General features: G+C 41.3%; 1 long non-coding RNA gene across 1 annotated transcript in view; it reads right to left on the reverse strand.

The window, feature by feature from the left end:
• Positions 1 to 784: 784 nt before the first annotated feature.
• Positions 785 to 19,040, reverse strand: part of LOC118767111 — a 32,478-nt gene continuing 14,222 nt past the window's right edge. Inside the window, exon 3 of the long non-coding RNA XR_005003006.1 lies at positions 785 to 915. This is a non-coding gene — a long non-coding RNA (uncharacterized LOC118767111). The remainder of the gene's footprint in view (positions 916 to 19,040) is intronic.

A 19,040-nucleotide genomic window follows, 5' to 3' on the forward strand; every position in this document is an offset into this window, starting at 1 on the left:
TCCTTTTGGAGAATTTTATTATTAAACTTTTGTAGTTGATTGTTATTGCTTTATGGTAAACATGTATTTTTGTGCTAGGCCCCACTTGGCCCTTGTTTTGTATTGCTCCTTTTTGTTATGTATTTGTCCCTTATGGTCAATAAAGAAAAAAATTATTATTACCATTATTAGTCACTGGGTGCTCTAAACCCTCCTTCTACTCACACTAGCTTCACCACTCACCTGTAACAGAAATAATACTCACATCAACTTGACCACATTAGCCTAATGCCAAATTGACCAAAGCCTCCTTGTAATATGAGCAATACCTATACATCTTTCCCTACATCTTCAAAATACACCTGTTATAAATGGCATTCATTCTCACTTGACCACATGCTGACCAATCACCTGTAACTTAATGTGGTGCTTACCTGCTGTCCAGTGGTCTTGTTGCTATGACAACACAACTAATGGTTTTATTCCTGGTTCTAATATATTTGCTTTGTAAAGTGCAGAGCAAGAGGTGGTATGTATACACATGCCCTGAGTGTGTGTTGTATGTGTATGTGTGTGTGTGTGTGTGTGTGTATGTGTGTATGTGTGTGTGTGTGTGTGTGTGTGTGTGTGTGTGTCTAAACTTGTTTGTAGGGTTTGATATGTGGAATCCGTATATAAACATACATACAACCATTAATTATCTATCTACCTCTGCATGTGTGTGTGTGTGTTAGTGTGTGTGTGTGTGAGTATGTCTGTGCCTGTGTGTGTGTGTTGACATTGCATGAGATATGTAAATAAATATCACCATTACACGAGAGGTATCCATCATTTTCAATCTTCGAGGGAAAGATGCCTGATCATGAGAATCATTATCTTGCTTTGAAACAGGAAGGACATCCAATGACAAAAAAAATCTGCCTCAATGATTTCTGCCTGAAAATGGAAGCATGGAAAATTGATTGTTAAAATTAAGAAAATTATGTATTCATACATACATAGTTACATACATATTGGATCGAACGGAAATTTTGTGCCAATTTTTAAAGGAAAGAAAAAGGTCAATAAATACTTGCCATTACATTTTTAATCAACCAAATATGAACCATTTTGTTGCACAATGCGTCTCCATCTTTCCTTTAACTTGAAAATACCCTCTTCCCAGAATTGAGGTGGTTTCATGGCAAAGAATTCATCAAGGTATCTTTTTACGTCATCCAAGGAATTGAAATTTTTACCATTAAGACTATTCTGCAGAGAACTAAATAAGTGAAAATCCGAAGGAGCAATATCTGGTGAATATGGAGGGTGGGATAACACATCCCAGCCGAGCTGCAGCAATTTTTGTCCGGTTCCCAAAGCATCAAGAGCCGAAAATGAACTTTCTCATCTTCCATTTTAAAGGTTTACAGAATTAACACAGGTTATAGGAACATAAACCTTCTTCCACGAAAAGATAGCTTAAACTGTGCTCTAAATGGAGGTGTAGTCAAATCCTATTTTATGGACTCAACCATGTTCTAAAATAAGTCGAAAGGTAAGCTACTATAAATCGGCATGAACTTTCCAGACAATCATACATGATAGCTGAAAACTCATGTTCGAGAATTGCTACTGCCTGATCGAAAGCCCCCCACATACAAAAGCTACGGCCAACCATTTTTGTGATAGGTTTTACTTCTTTCAAGCAATGCCTGTGCAGGATCATTTTTTGTAGTGGGGAAAGGATTTGCACAAATCCAGTCCCACACTTTGAACATGGACAACATAAACTTGAAAAGAAGAACCAGTCTACATCATCAAATATTGTCAATGTCACGGGTTTTCTCTCAGAGTTTCCTTCTCCTAGACAGATGTTGTGACAACAACAGAGGGGCCTCCTGTCCCCAGTGAGTCAACCACATGCCTAAATACCTATTTCTTTACTACCCACAAGGGACTAAACACAGAGAGGACAAACAAGGAGAGACAAACGGATTAAGTCGATTATATCGACCCAGTGTGTAACTGGTACTTAATTTATCGACCCCAAAAGGATGAAAGGCAAAGTCGACCTCAGCGGAATTTGAACTCAGAACATAAAGGCAGACAAAATACCTATTTCTTTACTACCCACAAGGGGCTAAACACAGAGGGGACAAACAAGGAGAGACAAACGGATTAAGTCGATTATATCGACACCAGTGCGTAACTGGTACTTATTTAATCGACCCCAAAAGAATGAAAGGCCAGGAAAGTGTAACGCCGCCAATGGGGGCATCGAAAAGCCGACTGTAAGAGCCCGTTTACCATCCGGCCTCTGGCAAACAAAATATGGAAGAGTTCGGAGACACAAAGGTTGCACTGTCTTCTGCCCCTATCAAATGGGAGGGCCACCGACAAAATTGACCATTCCAGCCTATAGCTTAAGTTCGCATCCTTCAGTCGCCATATTATCTTACTGAGTCCCGTGGTCTGGCGCTTGTTCACGTCCCGAAAAGTTGCGTAATGGTTGGAGACACGCAAAGACAATCTTGAGGATGATGCCCCTACATAAGTGAAGGCATCTGAAATAGCCTTTAAGATATCTACGATTAACTACTGCAAGGGGAATTACTCCTGTAAGACAAACGGGGTTTGGTTTTCTCACAGCGGGGGGTTTCCTTGACAAGGCAGGCTCAGATGAACACACACACACATAAAACATAATATATATATATTTTTTTATTTTTTTCTTTCTGCCACCCAACGGTTATCACGGCAGTAGCCACTGACAGCCGAACGATCAAACGCACACACGTACACAAAAATGTTTTCTACCCCTACGCCAACACACACATATATAGAACAGTATACACACACACACGTCTCTAAGTAGATTTTTTCTCGCCCCTTATAAAACATCCAATATTCCTTAAATAGTCAGAACTTTATTCTCGGTCACAAAGAAATCTATACACCCTCACCCACATGATTGACCGATGCCTGACCCGTTGAATTCTTCAGCCACCGGTTCTCAACATACACTGATAAACAGTTTCGCCATGGGCTCTTAGGAGCACAGTTCGATTTGTTTTTTGCTCCGCCTCTGTTCTGTTTTTGTGTTTCCAACGGATTTCCTTTTTTCTTCCTGAAGAGAAAGACACAATATGGTCCCATTATTCAATCGGATTTTGGTAATTTGTGCCTTTCGAAACACGTGTAGAATGAAATAAAACGATTTCTGTTCAATCTGCGTTCAGCTCCATTTCTACAATCACCAATAATGTTTTAATTTCAATTATCCGCACCAACGCACGGTTGCAACGCCAGATGGTTGTACCTCCAACCGTGCTGTTTACTGCTGTGATTTTTGCTACTAAGGTATCGGTTAAACTTTTGATTAATCTACTACAAGATTATTCATCTTTCTATTTCACATAATATATATATATATATATATATATATATATATATATACACGCACACACACATATATATGTGTGTGTGTATGAATGCCTTTTACTTTGATCATTAGGTGATAGGGTGATCCGTATGGCAGCTCTCGAATGGTATTTGTACAAGCAGACATACCATTACCACAACTAAAAACAACAACAACTGGACTCCACCTATATCAGCTGAAAAATGTATGTGTCATAATGTCAGCTTTAGGGATGGTGGATATATATATGTATATATATATATAATATATATATATATATATATATATATATATATAGTGTTATGTTCCTAACATTAGCTGAATGATAACTAAGTTAGGAACATAAATTGTGACTAAGATTTTAATTCAAAACTTATGAAAACAAGACATTTGTAGTACAGAGCCAGAGGTGGTTTCAGCCGGATTGGTAACGAAAGGGTTAAACGTGGTGCTCCAGCATGACCAGTCAAATGACTGAAAGAAGTAAAAGAACAGAAGAATGTTTATTAGATAGATAACTGGTTGTCATGATGTAGAATTTCTCCGTTTCTTTTTCTATTCGTTCGTTATCTGCTGACATCATCAAAGGTTAAATACTAAACTGGCTTCTCTAAAAATATGTTTCTTTTTAATGTTCTTTTTGTTTGTGTTCGTCTATCAGAGATAGTTTTTTTTAGTTCACTTTGAATTTAACCCATTTCAGTTTGCCTTGATGACATTGTATTAGCATATGTCTTCGGATGTACAGGGTGTCCCAGAATTAACTGCCTATTTCAATGAAATTGGGCAAATTTAAAACAAAAAAAAAACTGATAGAATTTCATGTTTATTATTTAATTATGATACCAAAACAAATAGATTTATAAATCTTTTTTTTCTTTTACTTGTGGCCATGCTGGAGCACTGCCTTTAGTCAAACAAATTGACCCAGGACTTATTCTAACAGTACTTATTCTATCAGACTCTTTTGTCAAGCAATGCTGGTGGAGACAAACGCAGACACACAAATATACACATATATGACGGGCTTCTTTCAGTTTCCATCTACCAAATCCACTCACAAGGCTTTGGTCGGTCCGAGGCTATAGCAGAAGACACTTGCCCAAGGTGTCACACAGTGGAACTGAACCCAGAACCATGTGGCTGGGAACCAAGTGTCTTACCACACAACCACACTCTACCTGTTTCCCTACAAATTTCAAATTTATTCTTAGCAGTTGTGAAACACATTCTGAAGCATTTCAGGTGTTATCTCCTGCACTGCTAACCGAAAGATTTCTTTAAGTTCAGCAAAACTTATTGGTCCATCCTGGGGATAAAGGTAGAGAAAATGACCGTTGCCAAATTGAAAATAACAGAAAAGCTGTCTTGGACAGATACGTAGTATCGAACAAGAATGAAAATAAAATTATTAAAAAAATTATAAAATTATCTAAAAAAATATTTAATTTATACACTTTTTATACACATATTAAACATGAGTCATCTACACTATTTGAACACCCTTATAGGTGCAAATTCAGTGGTCACTCCCTGACCGGCCATGACCAACCACCCTTTTAGCATTACTGCTCTAAGGTATTTTCAAGTGTGCCTCTTTTCAGATTTATTTATGAACTAATGACTGATTATCATCATCATCATCATCATCATCATTTAGCGTCCGTTTTCCATGCTAGCATGGGTTGGACGGTTCTACTGGGGTCTGTGAAGCCAGAAGGCTTCATCAGGCCAGTCAAATCTGGCAGGTTTCTACGGCTGGATGCCCTTCCTAACGCCAACCACTCCGTGAGTGTAGTGGGTGCTTTTTACGTGCCCCCGCACTGGTGCCAGACAGAGCTGGCAAACGGCCCAAACGATGGTGCTTTTTATGTGCTACCGGCACGAGGGCCAGGCGAGGCTGGCAACAGACACGAAACGGGGCGGTGCTGGCAACGGTCGCGAAACGGAAAGTTCTCTTACATGCCACCGGCACTGGTAACACATCTGCAATTTCCATTGATCGATTTCGATTCTGATCCTCACTTGCCTCAATGGGTCTTCACAAGCAGAGTTTCGACATGCCACCGGCACTGGTAGCACATCCGCAATTTCCATTGATCGATTTCGATTCTGATCCTCACTTGCCTCAACACGTCTTCACAAGTAGAGTTTTGTGTCCCAAGAAGGGAAGGTATGCATACGTAGGCTGGCTCCATCCCATGTAGAAGGCCACGGGTTGTGGACTCACTTGTCCTGCGGGTCTTCTCGCGCACAGCACACTTCCAGAGGTCTCGGTCTCTAGTCATTTCCTCAGTGAGACCTAAAGTTCGAAGGTCGTGCTTCAACCCTCGTCCCAGGTTTTCCTGGGTCTGCCTCTTCCACAGGTTCCCTCAACCGCTAGGGTGTGGCACTTTTTCACACAACTATCTTCATCCATTCTCGCCACATGACCATACCAGCGCAAACGTCTCTCTTGCACACCACAACTGATGTTTCTTAGGTCCAGCTTTTCTCTCAAGGTACTTACACTCTGCCGAGTGTGAGTACCGGCATTACACATCCATATATATTATATATATAGATACCATATATATATATATACATTCATATATATATGTGTGTATATACATACACACATGTATGTATATACACACAGCTGGTTGGCGTTAGGAAGGGCATCCAGCTGTAGAAACATTGCCAGATTAGACTGGAGCCTGGTGCAGCCTTCTGGCTTCCCAGAACCCTGGTCGAACCGTCCAACCCATGCTAGCATGGAGAACGGACGTTAAACGATGATGATGATGATGATGATGATATAATATATATATATATATATGTCAACTTTAGAGTTGTCATAGATGATGATGATGATATATTTGGAGTGGGGGAGAAAAGGTATGTGTTGGGGGATGTCCAACTAAAAGTCAAGGTAGAATTGCCATTTCCTTTTTCTCTCTCTCTTCTTTTGTCTCTTCCCCCCACTCTCTCTCTCTCACTTCTCTTTCTCTCCCCCTCTCTATCTCTCTCTCTCACTTTCTCCTTCTCTCCCTCTCTCTCTCTCTCTCTCTCTCTCTCTCTGAATGCAATATTTTACTGACTGACATAGTTTCTCTCAGAGTAAGTTATTAGAGTTAAGTGAGGTGTGTGGACAGGTAGATTGGCAGGTAATGTAAGGGAGACAGGTGGATAGGTAAGTAGCTGTTGTTGACTTGAGGAGATTGGTAGGTATTTGAAAGTAAGTTGCTACTGTGTAAACTGTGTTGTAGTTTGATGACTGTTTGTTCAATGGCATAAAAAAAAATGACAAATGACTGGACCAGGCATGTAGGTACAGACCTTGCTTAATACATTTTGCTAATCATGTTGGGACACTCCCTTCAGGTATGCTATGAAGGAAGAAGGAGAAAAAGGTAGAAAGAATGGTAGGAAAAGAAGAGAGAGGAAAAATGAGATACTCTAAAGAAGAGATAGATAAAGGGAAAAAGAAAGGATGGACAGATGGACGGAGGGATGGAGGGATGAATGAATGGATGGATGGATTGATAGATAGATACTTATACACATAAATAAATAGATAGATAGATAGATAGATAGATAGATAGATAGATAGATAGATAGAAAGAGAGAGAGAGAGAGACAGACAGACAGAAAGACAGATAGATAGATAGATAGAAAGATAGAAAGAGAGAGAGACAGACAGACAGACAGACAGAAAGACATTTAGATAGATAGATAGATAGATAGATAGATAGATAGATAGATAGATAGATAGATAGATAGATGGATGGATGGATGGATAGACAGATAGATAGATAGATAGATAGAGAGAGAGAGAGAGAGAGAGAGAGAGAGAGAGAGAGAGAGAGACAGTGCACTCAGCTGTAAATGAGTAAACCTGCAATGGACTAGCATCCCATCCAGGAGGAATATAATGATCATGATTATTTACTTATACACCATGTAACTGAAACTATGACATTGCCAAGAGTTCAAGTCCCGCTAAAGCCAACTTTGCTTTACATGCTAGGACTCGAGACAGTAGTGTCCAGGAGTTGACCCTACCAACTTGCTAGCTGACTCTTCAGCCATGGCATTGATTTGACCAAGACTTTGTTGAGTAAAAATTTTATTGAGAGAAACAAAGATGGGAAAAAAAATTGCATAAAAAAACCCAAAACAATGCAACCATTACTTGTAATTAATTGCAAATGGTTTATCCTGATAAGCTTTGCTCGTACACAAGATGGGATGGACGCTTTATAAGGATAAAAGAATTACTTGATATCAGCCGAGACATCAAACAAAATCATCAATCAATATTCAAAGCCTTACAAATTGCAGCTCAATTAATCACCAAGAGAGTATGTCACCAGTAAATCCTCTAAAGTTAGGGTATCTATTTAATTAATGACGCTTAATCAAACTGTAATACAAAAAAAATTATCGTTATTACAAAAAATATGATTTTTGTTTTCTTTGTCCAATCTATTATATGAATAAGAATCCTTTTAGTAAAGCCCCACCTTCCATTATACACAAACTAAACTGCAGGGAAATGCAATATCTCACACATTGAAGCATGAAAAGGTGGGGGAAAATGGATCAATACGGGAATGTTTAGACAAGGTTCAATAATTAGCTCACATCACTAATTATCTTTAACATTTCAAATACAATGCTCTTATAGGGAGACAAAGAAAAATAAAATAAAATAAAGGATAACAAATCAAAAGCTTAGCAATGAGTTCTAGGCATTCTAACTGCTTGAATAACAGGATTTCATGAGAGAAATTATAATATCTGGAGGTTATTGCAGAATTATTGATAGTTATAGGCAAAGGTAGGGCCATGCAATTAAGAGACTTGTTTCACAGGTGTGTTGTTTTGGGCTCAGTTCCATGGCATGGCTCCTTGAGCAAATATCTTCACCTATAACTCTGGGTGGACCAGTGCCTTGTGAATGAATTTCATAGCCAGAAACTGTGTGGAAACCCATAATACACACACACACCACACACACACACACACACACACACACACAAACACACATACACACATAACGCATAAGTAGAAACTCCATAAGATGTATGGAGCTATGGACACATAAGTGGTGCAGCAATATTAAGGGAAGGCTAACTGGGAAGATAGTTTTTGTATATGGCAGATGCTCAGGAGCAATAAACACTGAAAATCTGCAGAAAACAGCTTCTGTCATATTCCAAGGGAAAAGACTACAAGTAGTTGATAGCTTCTGTTACCTAGGTAACCAAGTTGGTAGCAGTGGTGGGGTACTCTGAAAGTGTAGCTGCTAGAGTAAGAATAGCCTGGGCAAAGTTCAGAGAGCTCTTACCTCTGCTGGTGACAAAGTGCCTCTCACTCAGAGTAAAAGGTAGACTGTATGACACATGTGTGCAAACAGCCATGCTACATATCAGTAAAACATGGGCTGTGACTGCTGAGGACATGCGTAAGCTCGCAAGAAATGAAGCCAGTATGATCTGCTGGATGTGTAATGTCAGTGTGCATACTCGACAGAGTGTAGGTACCTTGAGAGAAAAGTTGGACCTAAGAAGCATTAGATGTAGTGTGCAAGAGAGACGCTTGCGTTGGTATGGTCATGTGGCGAGAATGGACGAGGATAGCTGTGTGAAAAAGTGCCACACCCTAGCAATAGAGGGAACTTGTGGAAGAGGTAGACCCAGGATGACCTGGGATGAGGTGGTGAGGGACAACCTTTGAACACTGGGCCTCACCAAGGTGATGACAAGCGACTGAGACCTTTGGAAATATGCCGTGCGTGAGAAGACCCGGCAAGCCTAGTGAGACCATAACCATGGCCTATGCCAGTGCTGTATAACCAGCCCATTTAAGAGTACCCTTCAATCACTGGGTGATAAACTGTGCTTGCAAAGACCTGTTGAGGCAAGTGAAATTGTTGTCGTGGCCGATGACAGTACCACCTGATTGGCACCTGTGCCAGTGGAATATTAAAAACATCATTTGAGCATGGCCGTTGCCAGTGCAGTTTGACTGGTCCTGTGCTAGTGGTACATAAAGAGCATCATTTGAGCGTGGTTGGTGTCAGTGCCGGCTGACTGGTCCCATACCGGTAGCATGTAAAAAGCACCATTCAAGCATGGTCATTGCCAGTGCTGCCTGACTGGCTCCAGTGCTGCTGGCTCCAGTAAAAAGCACCATTCAAGCAAGTGTGGTTGATGCTAGTACCACCTGACTGGCCCTTGTGCCAGTGACATGGCAAAAGCACCCACTACACTCTCAGAGTGGTTGGCATTAGGAAGGGCATCCAGCCATAGAAACTTTGCCAGATCAGATTGGAGCCTGGTGCAGCGCTCAGTTAAACCGTCCAACACATGCCAGCATGGAGAGCAGACATTAAACGATGACAATGATGATGATATATATGTGTGTGTGTGTGTGTATGTATATAATTTAGAGAAAAACATCCATTAAACAATTCAATAAAGAAAGATGTTATTCACACCATATAGAAAAAATATACTATAAAAAAACCTTATTCTAAAAATCAATAAAGTACAATAAATAGTAAATAATAGTTTTTTTTACTACTATTTACTATTGTACTTTATTGACTTTTAGAATGTTTTTTTTTATAGTATATTTTTTCTATATGGTGTGAATAACATCTTTCTTTATTGAATTGTTTAATGGATGCTTTTCTCTAAATTATATACATACATTATACATTGTAAAATTTGATTTAAAATTGTTAAACTGAATTTTCCCTGTAAGTTTTGGAATTATATTCCCTACTACTACTACTACTACTACTACAACTACAACTACTATCATCATCATCATCATCATATATATATATATATTATATATATATATATATATATATATATATATATTATATATATATATATATATATAGGTAGAATCAGGAAGATGTGGGATGAGGTGGTGAAGTATGGTCTTTGAATATTGATGACAAGTGACCAAGAACTTTGGTGATTTGCTTGTGAAGATATGTCAAGCCAAATGAAACCATAGTTGTCACCAGTTCTGGCGACACATGAAGGACACCTGTGTCAGTGATGCATAAAAGGCACCAACTACACTTTTGGAGTGGTTGGCATTAGGAAGGGCATCCAGCCATCGAAACCAAGCCAAACCAGATGGGAACCTGATATGGCTCTCCACTTTACCAGCTCCAATCAAACTGTCCAACCCATGCCAGCTTGGAAAGCAGACACTAAATAACGATGATGATGATGATGATGATAATGATATATATATTCTTTTACTTGTTTTAGTCATTTGACTGCAGGCATGCTTAAGCACTCATGACCCTTCTGTCTGACTCAGACGCCATGATAGATCGGTAGCCACTACATTGTTTCCCTCCTTGTATTTTTCTGTGTCCCTTTCTGTAGAAGAGCGTAGGCTCGAAACAAAAAAGACTTTTTCTATTCCTGAGCGTTATACTAATACATCTGTTTGTTTTCTACACCACCTGTCTTCGTCTTTTGTTTTTTTCGTAAACTCTCCCTATATATATATAGATAGATAGATATAGATATAGATATAGATATAGATATATAGAAGTTTGAAGAGGAACATACGAGTTGATATATATGGGAAAAAAGTCCAGGTAGAAAATTCTAAAATAATTTTATAAAAAACATGAACTCACTGCGAGCCATGGACTCACTTCATTTGTCGAGGCCTTCACTGTCACATCATATCTCAGTCTTCGTCATTTCCTCTGTGTGGCCCAATGTGCCACCGGCACAGAAGCCAGTTAGCCACTCTGGCAATGATCATACTCGGATGGTGCACTTGGCACCCTACTAGCACAGGCACAAGTGCTAGTAGGGCGACGCTGGTAATGATCACACTCGAATGGTGCCTTTTAAGTGCCACTGGCACGGAAAGCGGTTAGCCACTCTGTCAACGATTACACTCGTATGGTGCTCTTTGCACCCCACTAGCACGGATGCCAGTCATCGAATTTGATTTTGATTTCACTTGCCTCAACAAGTCTTCGCAAGCAGAGTTTAGTGACCAAAGAAGGAAAGGTATGCGTAAGTGGGCTGGTAACGCCCCTGGCATAGGCCATGAGGTTATGGTCTCATTTGGCTTGCCCGGTCTTCTCAAGCACAGCATATTTCCAAAAGTCTCGGTCGCTAGTCATTTCCTTGGTGAGGCCGAAAGTTCGAAGGTCATGCTTCACCACTTCATCCTAGATCTTCCTGGGTCTACCTCTTCCACAGGTTCCCTCAACTGCTAAGGTGTGGCACTTTTTCACACAGCTATCCTCGTCCATTCACAACACATGACCAAACCAGCGCAGTCGTCTCTCTTGCACACCACACCTAATGCTTCTTAAGTCCAACTTTTCTTTCGAGCTACTAACACTCTGTCGAGTATGCACACTGACATTACACATCCATCGGAGCATACTGGCTTCATTCCTTGTGAGTTTATGCATGTCCTTAGCATAAAAACACGCCACATGTAGATAAGAAATGAAAACATGCCACATGTAGACAAGAAACAAAAACCTCACACATGTAGATAAGAAATAAAAAGGAAGAAACTAAAAAAAGGAGAATATTAGTTGAGTCCTGGAGTTGTTTTATTGGACTGTTTCCTTGTCACACCTGTAACAAATTTGTCGTTTTTTGTTACATTTCTTTAATTACAAATATATTCATGTCAAATCCTGGTTGACACATAGAGGAGTGCATGTGTGTGTGTGTGTATGTGAGCATAGAGGAGTATGTGTTTGTGTGTGTGTCAGCATAGAGGAGTATGTGTTTGTGGTGTGTGTGTGTGGTGTGTCAGCATACAGGAGTATGTGTTTGTGTGTGTGTGTGTGTCAGCATAGAGGAGTGTGTGTGTGTGTGTGTGTATGTGAGCATAGAGGAGTATGTGTTTGTGTGTGTGTGTGTGTGTGTGTCAGCATACAGGAGTATGTGTTTGTGTGTGTGTGTGTGTCAGCATAGAGGAGTGTGTGTGTGTGTGTGTCAGCATAGAGGAGTGTGGTGTGTGTGTGTGTGTGTGTGTGTCAGCATAGAGGAGTGTGTGTGTGTGTGTGTGTGTGTGTCAGCATAGAGGAGTGTGTGTGTGTGTGTGTTGTGTGTGTGTGTGTGTCAGCATAGAGGAGTGTGTGTGTGTCATCATAGAGGAGTGTGTGTGTGTGTGTGTGTGTGTGTGTGTGTCAGCATAGAGGAGTGTGTGTGTGTGTGTGTGTGTGTGTGTCAGCATAGAGGAGTGTGGTGTGTGTGTGTTGTGTGTGTGTGTGTGTGTCAGCATAGAGGAGTGTGTGTGTGTGTGTGTGTGTGTGTGTGTGTGTGTGTGTGTGTCAGCATAGAGGAGTGTGTGTGTGTGTGTGTGTGTGTGTGTGTGTGTCAGCATAGAGGAGTGTGTGTGTTACAAGGAAGTACATCAAAAATTAATTCACCCATTTAAATCCCGTGTCCTTATGCAACAACATTATTGGTTCATTTTGCCTTTTCCTTATTTATGTCTGTTCAAATTCCCAGCAAAGGTTTTTCCCCTTAATCGTCTTTGACGACATTGTTGGTAGAGGTTAGTCACTGCCGCCACCCTCACCTCTGACCTCGTTGCCTGCTGTTATCTTGGTTCTTCTGATACTTGTCTTTTTTTGAAATTAGCACTGATTTTGGCTCTGTTTTGTATCAAGCCATCAGAAGTAGTCAAAGAGATTAAAACGGGGCGGGGGGGGGGTAATGAGAGAGGGAGAGGGGGAGATAGATAAATAGATAGATAGAGAAAGATAGGTAGAAAGGGGATGGAGAGACAGGGGGAGATAGATAGATAGAGAGAGAGAGAGGGGGGAGAAAGGGGAGGGAGAGAGAGAGGGAGAAAAGGGACGGAGAGGGGGAGAGAGGGGGTAGTGGGAGGGAGGGAGAGAGGAGGGAAAGGGGGACAGAGAGAAGGAGAGAGAGGGAGATAGATAGATAGATAGAGAGAGGGGAAGAGAGATACAGGGAGAAAGTGGAGAGGGAGAGAGAGGAGAGGAAGAAAGGAGGAGAGAGAGGGAGAGATAGGTAGAGAGAGAAGTAGATAGAGAGAGGGAGATAGATAGATAGATAGATAGATAGATAGAGAGGGAGAGAGAGTCGATAGATGAGATCCTGACATGTTCACACTACAGAAAAGAGTGACGTTCAAATGATTTGAACTTCCTTCTGGAATCATTATCAAGGACCAAATCTGGAGGTTAAAGAGTTGCCTTAAGGAGAAGAACCCAGGAGACCTTAATATGGAGATAATGACGGAAATAAACAAATAAAACTGCTTGGGTGCGAGACATACAAAATATACATATTTCTATAAATTGTAATTAGGGCCATTGCCAGCCACCCCTGGCACCTGTGCCGGTGGCACGTAAAAAGCGCCATCCATACGTGGTCGATGCCAGCACCACCTTGACTGGCTTCTGTGCCAGTGGCACGTAAAAAGCACCAACCGATCGTGGCCGTTGCCAGCCTACCGTGGCCCCTGTGCCATTGGCACGTAAAAAGCACCCACTACACTCACAGAGTGGTTGGCGTTAGGAAGGGCATCCAGCTGTAGAAACACTGCTAGATCAGACTGGAGCCTGGTGCAGCCTTCTGGCTTCCCAGATCCCTAGTCGAACCATCCAACCCATGCCAGCATGGAAAACAGACGTTAAATGATGATGATGATGATGATTCTGAGAGAAAATAAAGACGGAAAATATTCAGATGATGAATATTCATGTAACATCATCATCACCACCATCATCATAATTACCACCACCATCACCATCACCATCACCATCATCATCATCATAATTTAAAGTCCATTTCCCATGCTGGTATGTGTCGCATGGTTTGATTGAAAACTGGAAAGCCGGGGAGCAGCACCAGATTCTGATCTGATTTGGCAAGGTTTCTATGGCTGGATGCCCTTCCTAACACCAACCACTCAGAGAGTGTAGTGGGTGTTTTTATGTGCCAGTGGCACAGGTGCCATTGACCTGACACTGGCATCAGCCACAACTATTGTCTCACTTGGTTTGACCAGTCAATACATGCATGGTATATCGCCAAAGGTCTTGGCCACACTGCCTCCATGAGGCTCAATGTTTCAACAGTGCTTGACATGTGCCACTGGCACGAGTGCCAGTCAGACGGCACTTGCATCGCCAGCCAGACCGCACAGAGCAAACTTACACAGAATTCAAAGACACAGAAAATTAAGGGGAGAAGGCATAGTGTTACAGGTCCAACAGCTGTTTCTTGAGGCTCAGAATTACTTCATGTTTGCATATCAATAAAACAAGCATCTGGCTGAAATACGAATGAGAGGCAGAGTCAATAGAATCGATCCTTTAACTTTGAAGGCTGTGCCCCAGCACGGCTGCCATCCAATGACTGAAACCAGAAAACGAGTGAACAACATCGAGAATAATAGATGCAGGTGTGGTTGTGTGGTAAAAAGTTTGCTTCTCAACCGTGTCGTCTTCAGTTCAGTCCCAATGCATGGCACCTTGAGCAAGTGTCTTCTACTATAATCCTGATCTGGCCAAAGCCTTGTGAATGCATTTGGTAGACAGAAACTGAAAGAAATCTATCTATCTGCCTGTCTGTCTGTCTGTCTGTCTTTCTTTCTATGTATGTTTGTATATCTGTGTGTGTGTGTGTGTATGTGTGTGTGTGTGTGTGTGTGTGTGTGTCTGTGTGTCTTTGTCATTCATCACTGCTTGACAAAATGGTAGGTTTGTTTATGTCCCAGTAACTTAGCAGTTTGGCAATAACGACTGATAGACATGTACCAGGCTTGTTCTGAGGTGGACTTGTCCAACTAAACCCTTTGAAGTGGTACCTCAGCATGGTCGTAGTCTAATGACTAAAACAGATAAAACACAGAAAGATATCTCACGATGTGTTGGGGTTTTTTTTTTTTAACCCTAGGTAATGCATTTATTACTCTGTGATAAAAAGCCATTTGGCTGTGACCATTAACGAACCCATGGCCTTTCCTTAAGTAATAAACAGCTGAGTCACTCACATCCGCACAGTCACACATACATGCAGGTACTAACATATACACACTCACTCACACATTCAGCCACATACAGCGCCCACCACCACCACCACGCCTCATACACACAAACACACACACAAGCACATGTACACACACATGTACACACACACACACACACACACACACACAAGCACATACACACACACACACATACACACACAAGCACATATACACACACACACACAAGCACATACACACACACACACATACACACACAAGCACATATACACACACACACACACCTTTCTCTTTTTTTCATCTTCAACCAAACAATGCAAAAATTCGCTGCGTTGTGGCCTTCATAATTATTTGTTTCAAGCTGACAAACATAATTTATCATTATAGTTGCTATGGCAATACATCTAGATTTATCTGCTGGATAATCACTTGATGGTTATCAATATTTGCAAGTTGCTTGAAAATTGTGTGTTTGTGTGGAGGGATCTTCATTGGGCCTTTGAGGGGCCCCAACAATGGAACTTCATTGCATTGAGTAGATTTCATTAAACTTGACCAATATTTCTCAAGCAACAAACAATTTCCATCAAAACAATGAGATACATTGTTGACTTGGGACTCATTGCAAAGCTGCATGATAAACCCCACCACTCCCAGTACCACCACCAACACCACCACAACGACTGTCACCACCACCACCACTGTCACCACCACTGTCACCACCACCACCACCACACCACCACCACCGCCACCACATCTGCCACACACACACACACACACGTTCAGCCTTTTAGTAATGGGGTGATAGTAATAGTATGAGTTGCAGTTGTGATAGAGGCGGAGGCAGTAGTGATGATGGTGGTGGTGGTGGTTGTGGTAGCCGAGGTGGTCGGGGATGATGGTGAGAGTAAGTGGTGTGAAAGACAGTGTATTTGTGTGTGTTTTGTATGTGTGTGCGTGTATATATATGTGTGTGTTTGTGTGGAGGTGCAATGGCCCAGTGGTTAAGGCAGTGGACTCGCGGTTGTAGGATCGCAGTTTTAGATTCCCAGACTGGGCGTTGTAAGTGTTTATTGAGTGAAAACACCTAAAAGCTCCACGAGGCTCCGGCAGGGGGTGGTGGTGATCCCTGCTGCACTCTTTCGCCACAACTCTCTCTCACTCTTTCCTCTGTTGGCCTGCTCGCTTAGCCAGCAGGGTGGCGTCATTCGAAGGCTAAAACAATGCAAAGCGCATTGTGACCAGCGATGTGTAACAACATCTGATAGCCTGGTCGGTCACGGTGATCACGGTGATATATATATGTGTGTGTGTGCGTGTGAACATGTGTGCTTGTGTGTATGTGTGCGTTTGTGTGTGTGTTTGTGCATGTGTGTGTGTGCTTGTGTTTTTGTGTGTGTATGTGTGTGAACATGTGTGTCTGTGTGTATGTGCATGTTTATGTGTGTTTGTGTGTGTGTATATGTGTGTGTGCATGTGTATGTGTGTGTGTGTCAGTGTGTGTCAGTGTTTGTGTGTGTGTTTGTGTGTTTATGTGTTTGTGTGTGTGTTTGTGTGTGTATGTATGTGTGTGCGTGTGTGTGTCTCTCACCAATTGATGACAGTTGTCTTCTTTAGTGTTTCTGTAAATTAGTCCATTCAGTAGAATTGCTAGAAAAGTTACCAGACTTATTCTTCGAAGAACTGGGGGTCGATGTGATCGATGAAAGCCCCTTCATAGCCACACCCCAATATGACTGCAGTCCAATGAGCAAAACCAGCAAAGAGAGGAATCTACAAATGTGGAACATATTTTAATTTATGTCAATTTGAGCAAAAATCCTTTCTCCTAAAGACACAAAGCCTGAAATTTGTGGGGAGAGGACTAGTTGATTACATCGACCCCCAGTATACAACCGGTACTTATTTTATCAACCCTGAAAGGATGAAAGGCAAAGTCGACCCTGATGGAATTTGAACTCAGAACGTAGCGATGGGATAAATACCAGGAAATATTTCGCCCGGCATGCTAGCGATTCTGCCAGCTCATTTGAGCAATAATGTCACAGAAATGTAATATCATGTGACAACAAAAGATTAACAAAAATATCAAGAATTCACAGCCATGAAACACACAAAAAAAATAAATAAATAATGAGAGAGGAGTGTTTAGAAAATTCAGAAAGTTCATGTGAAACGTGATATATATCGAATATATATATCTGTCGTACCAGGATATGTCCATATATGGAGAGATTGATAGAGAGATATAAAGACATATAATGGTCGAGTACTCCACAGACACACGTAGCCTTATTAAAGAAGTTCTCAGAGAAGGTGACAAGACTGGCCCTTCGAATTACAGGGACTGCTCATTTTTGTTGGCTGAGTGGAAATAAAGCATCTTACTCAAAAACACAAGGCACCAATGGGAATTGAACTCACGACCGGATAATTATGAACCAGATACCTATTTCTTTACCACCCACAAGGGACTAAACACAGAGGGGACAAACAAGGACAGACAAACGGATTAAGTCAATTATATCGACCCCAGTACGTAACTGGTACTTAATTTATCGACCCTGAAAGGATGAAAGGCAAAGTCGACCTCGGCGGAATTTGAACTGAGAATGTAGCGATAGACGAAATACCTATTTCTTTACTACCCACAAGGGGCTAAACACAGAGGGGACAAACAAGGACAGACAAACGGATTAAGTCAATTATATCGACCCCAGTGCGTAACTGGTACTTAATTTATCGACCCTGAAAGGATGAAAGGCAAAGTCGACCTCGGCGGAATTTGAACTGAGAATGTAGCGATAGACGAAATACCTATTTCTTTACTACCCACAAGGGGCTAAACACAGAGGGGACAAACAAGGACAGACAAACGGATTAAGTCGATTATATAGACCCTAGTGCGTAACTGATACTTAATTTATCGACCCCGAAAGGATGAAAGGCAAAGTCGACCTCAGCGGAATTTGAACTCAGAACATAGTGACAGACGAAATACCTATTTCTTTACTTCCCACAAGGGGCTAAACACAGAGGGGACAAACAGATTAAGTCAGTTATATCGACCCCAGTGCGTAACTGGTACTTAATTTATCAACCCCGAAAGGATGAAAGGCAAAGTTGATCTCGGTGGAATTTGAACTCAGAATGTAACGGCAGATGAAATACCGCTAAGCATTTTGCCTGGCGTGCTAATGACTCTGCCAGCTCACCGCTAACCAGATACCCTAACCACTATGCCATGTGCCTTCATACACACACACATGCGCGCACGCACACACACACACACACACACACTCGTGCACAAATGCCGAAATACACACATACAGAGAGAGAGTTGGAAAGAGAAAGGAGGAGAGAGACAGAGAGATATCATACATGCATACAAACATGATTAGATGCTCTCACACACATTAACCCTTTTGTTACCAACCTGGCTGAAACTGGATCTGGCTCTGTGGTACAAATGTCTTGTTTCCATAAATTTTGAATTAAAATCTTCCACCAAACCTTAGTCACAATTTATGTTCCTAACACTAGCTGAATGATTACTAAGTTGTTTTACTAAATTCTTTGTTATATTTGAAATAATTGAGAGAAAAACAGAGCATCTCAAAATAAATAGAGT

This window comes from Octopus sinensis, linkage group LG19 (assembly GCF_006345805.1).
Source record: "Octopus sinensis linkage group LG19, ASM634580v1, whole genome shotgun sequence".
In the NCBI taxonomy this organism is placed as follows: domain Eukaryota; kingdom Metazoa; phylum Mollusca; class Cephalopoda; order Octopoda; family Octopodidae; genus Octopus; species Octopus sinensis.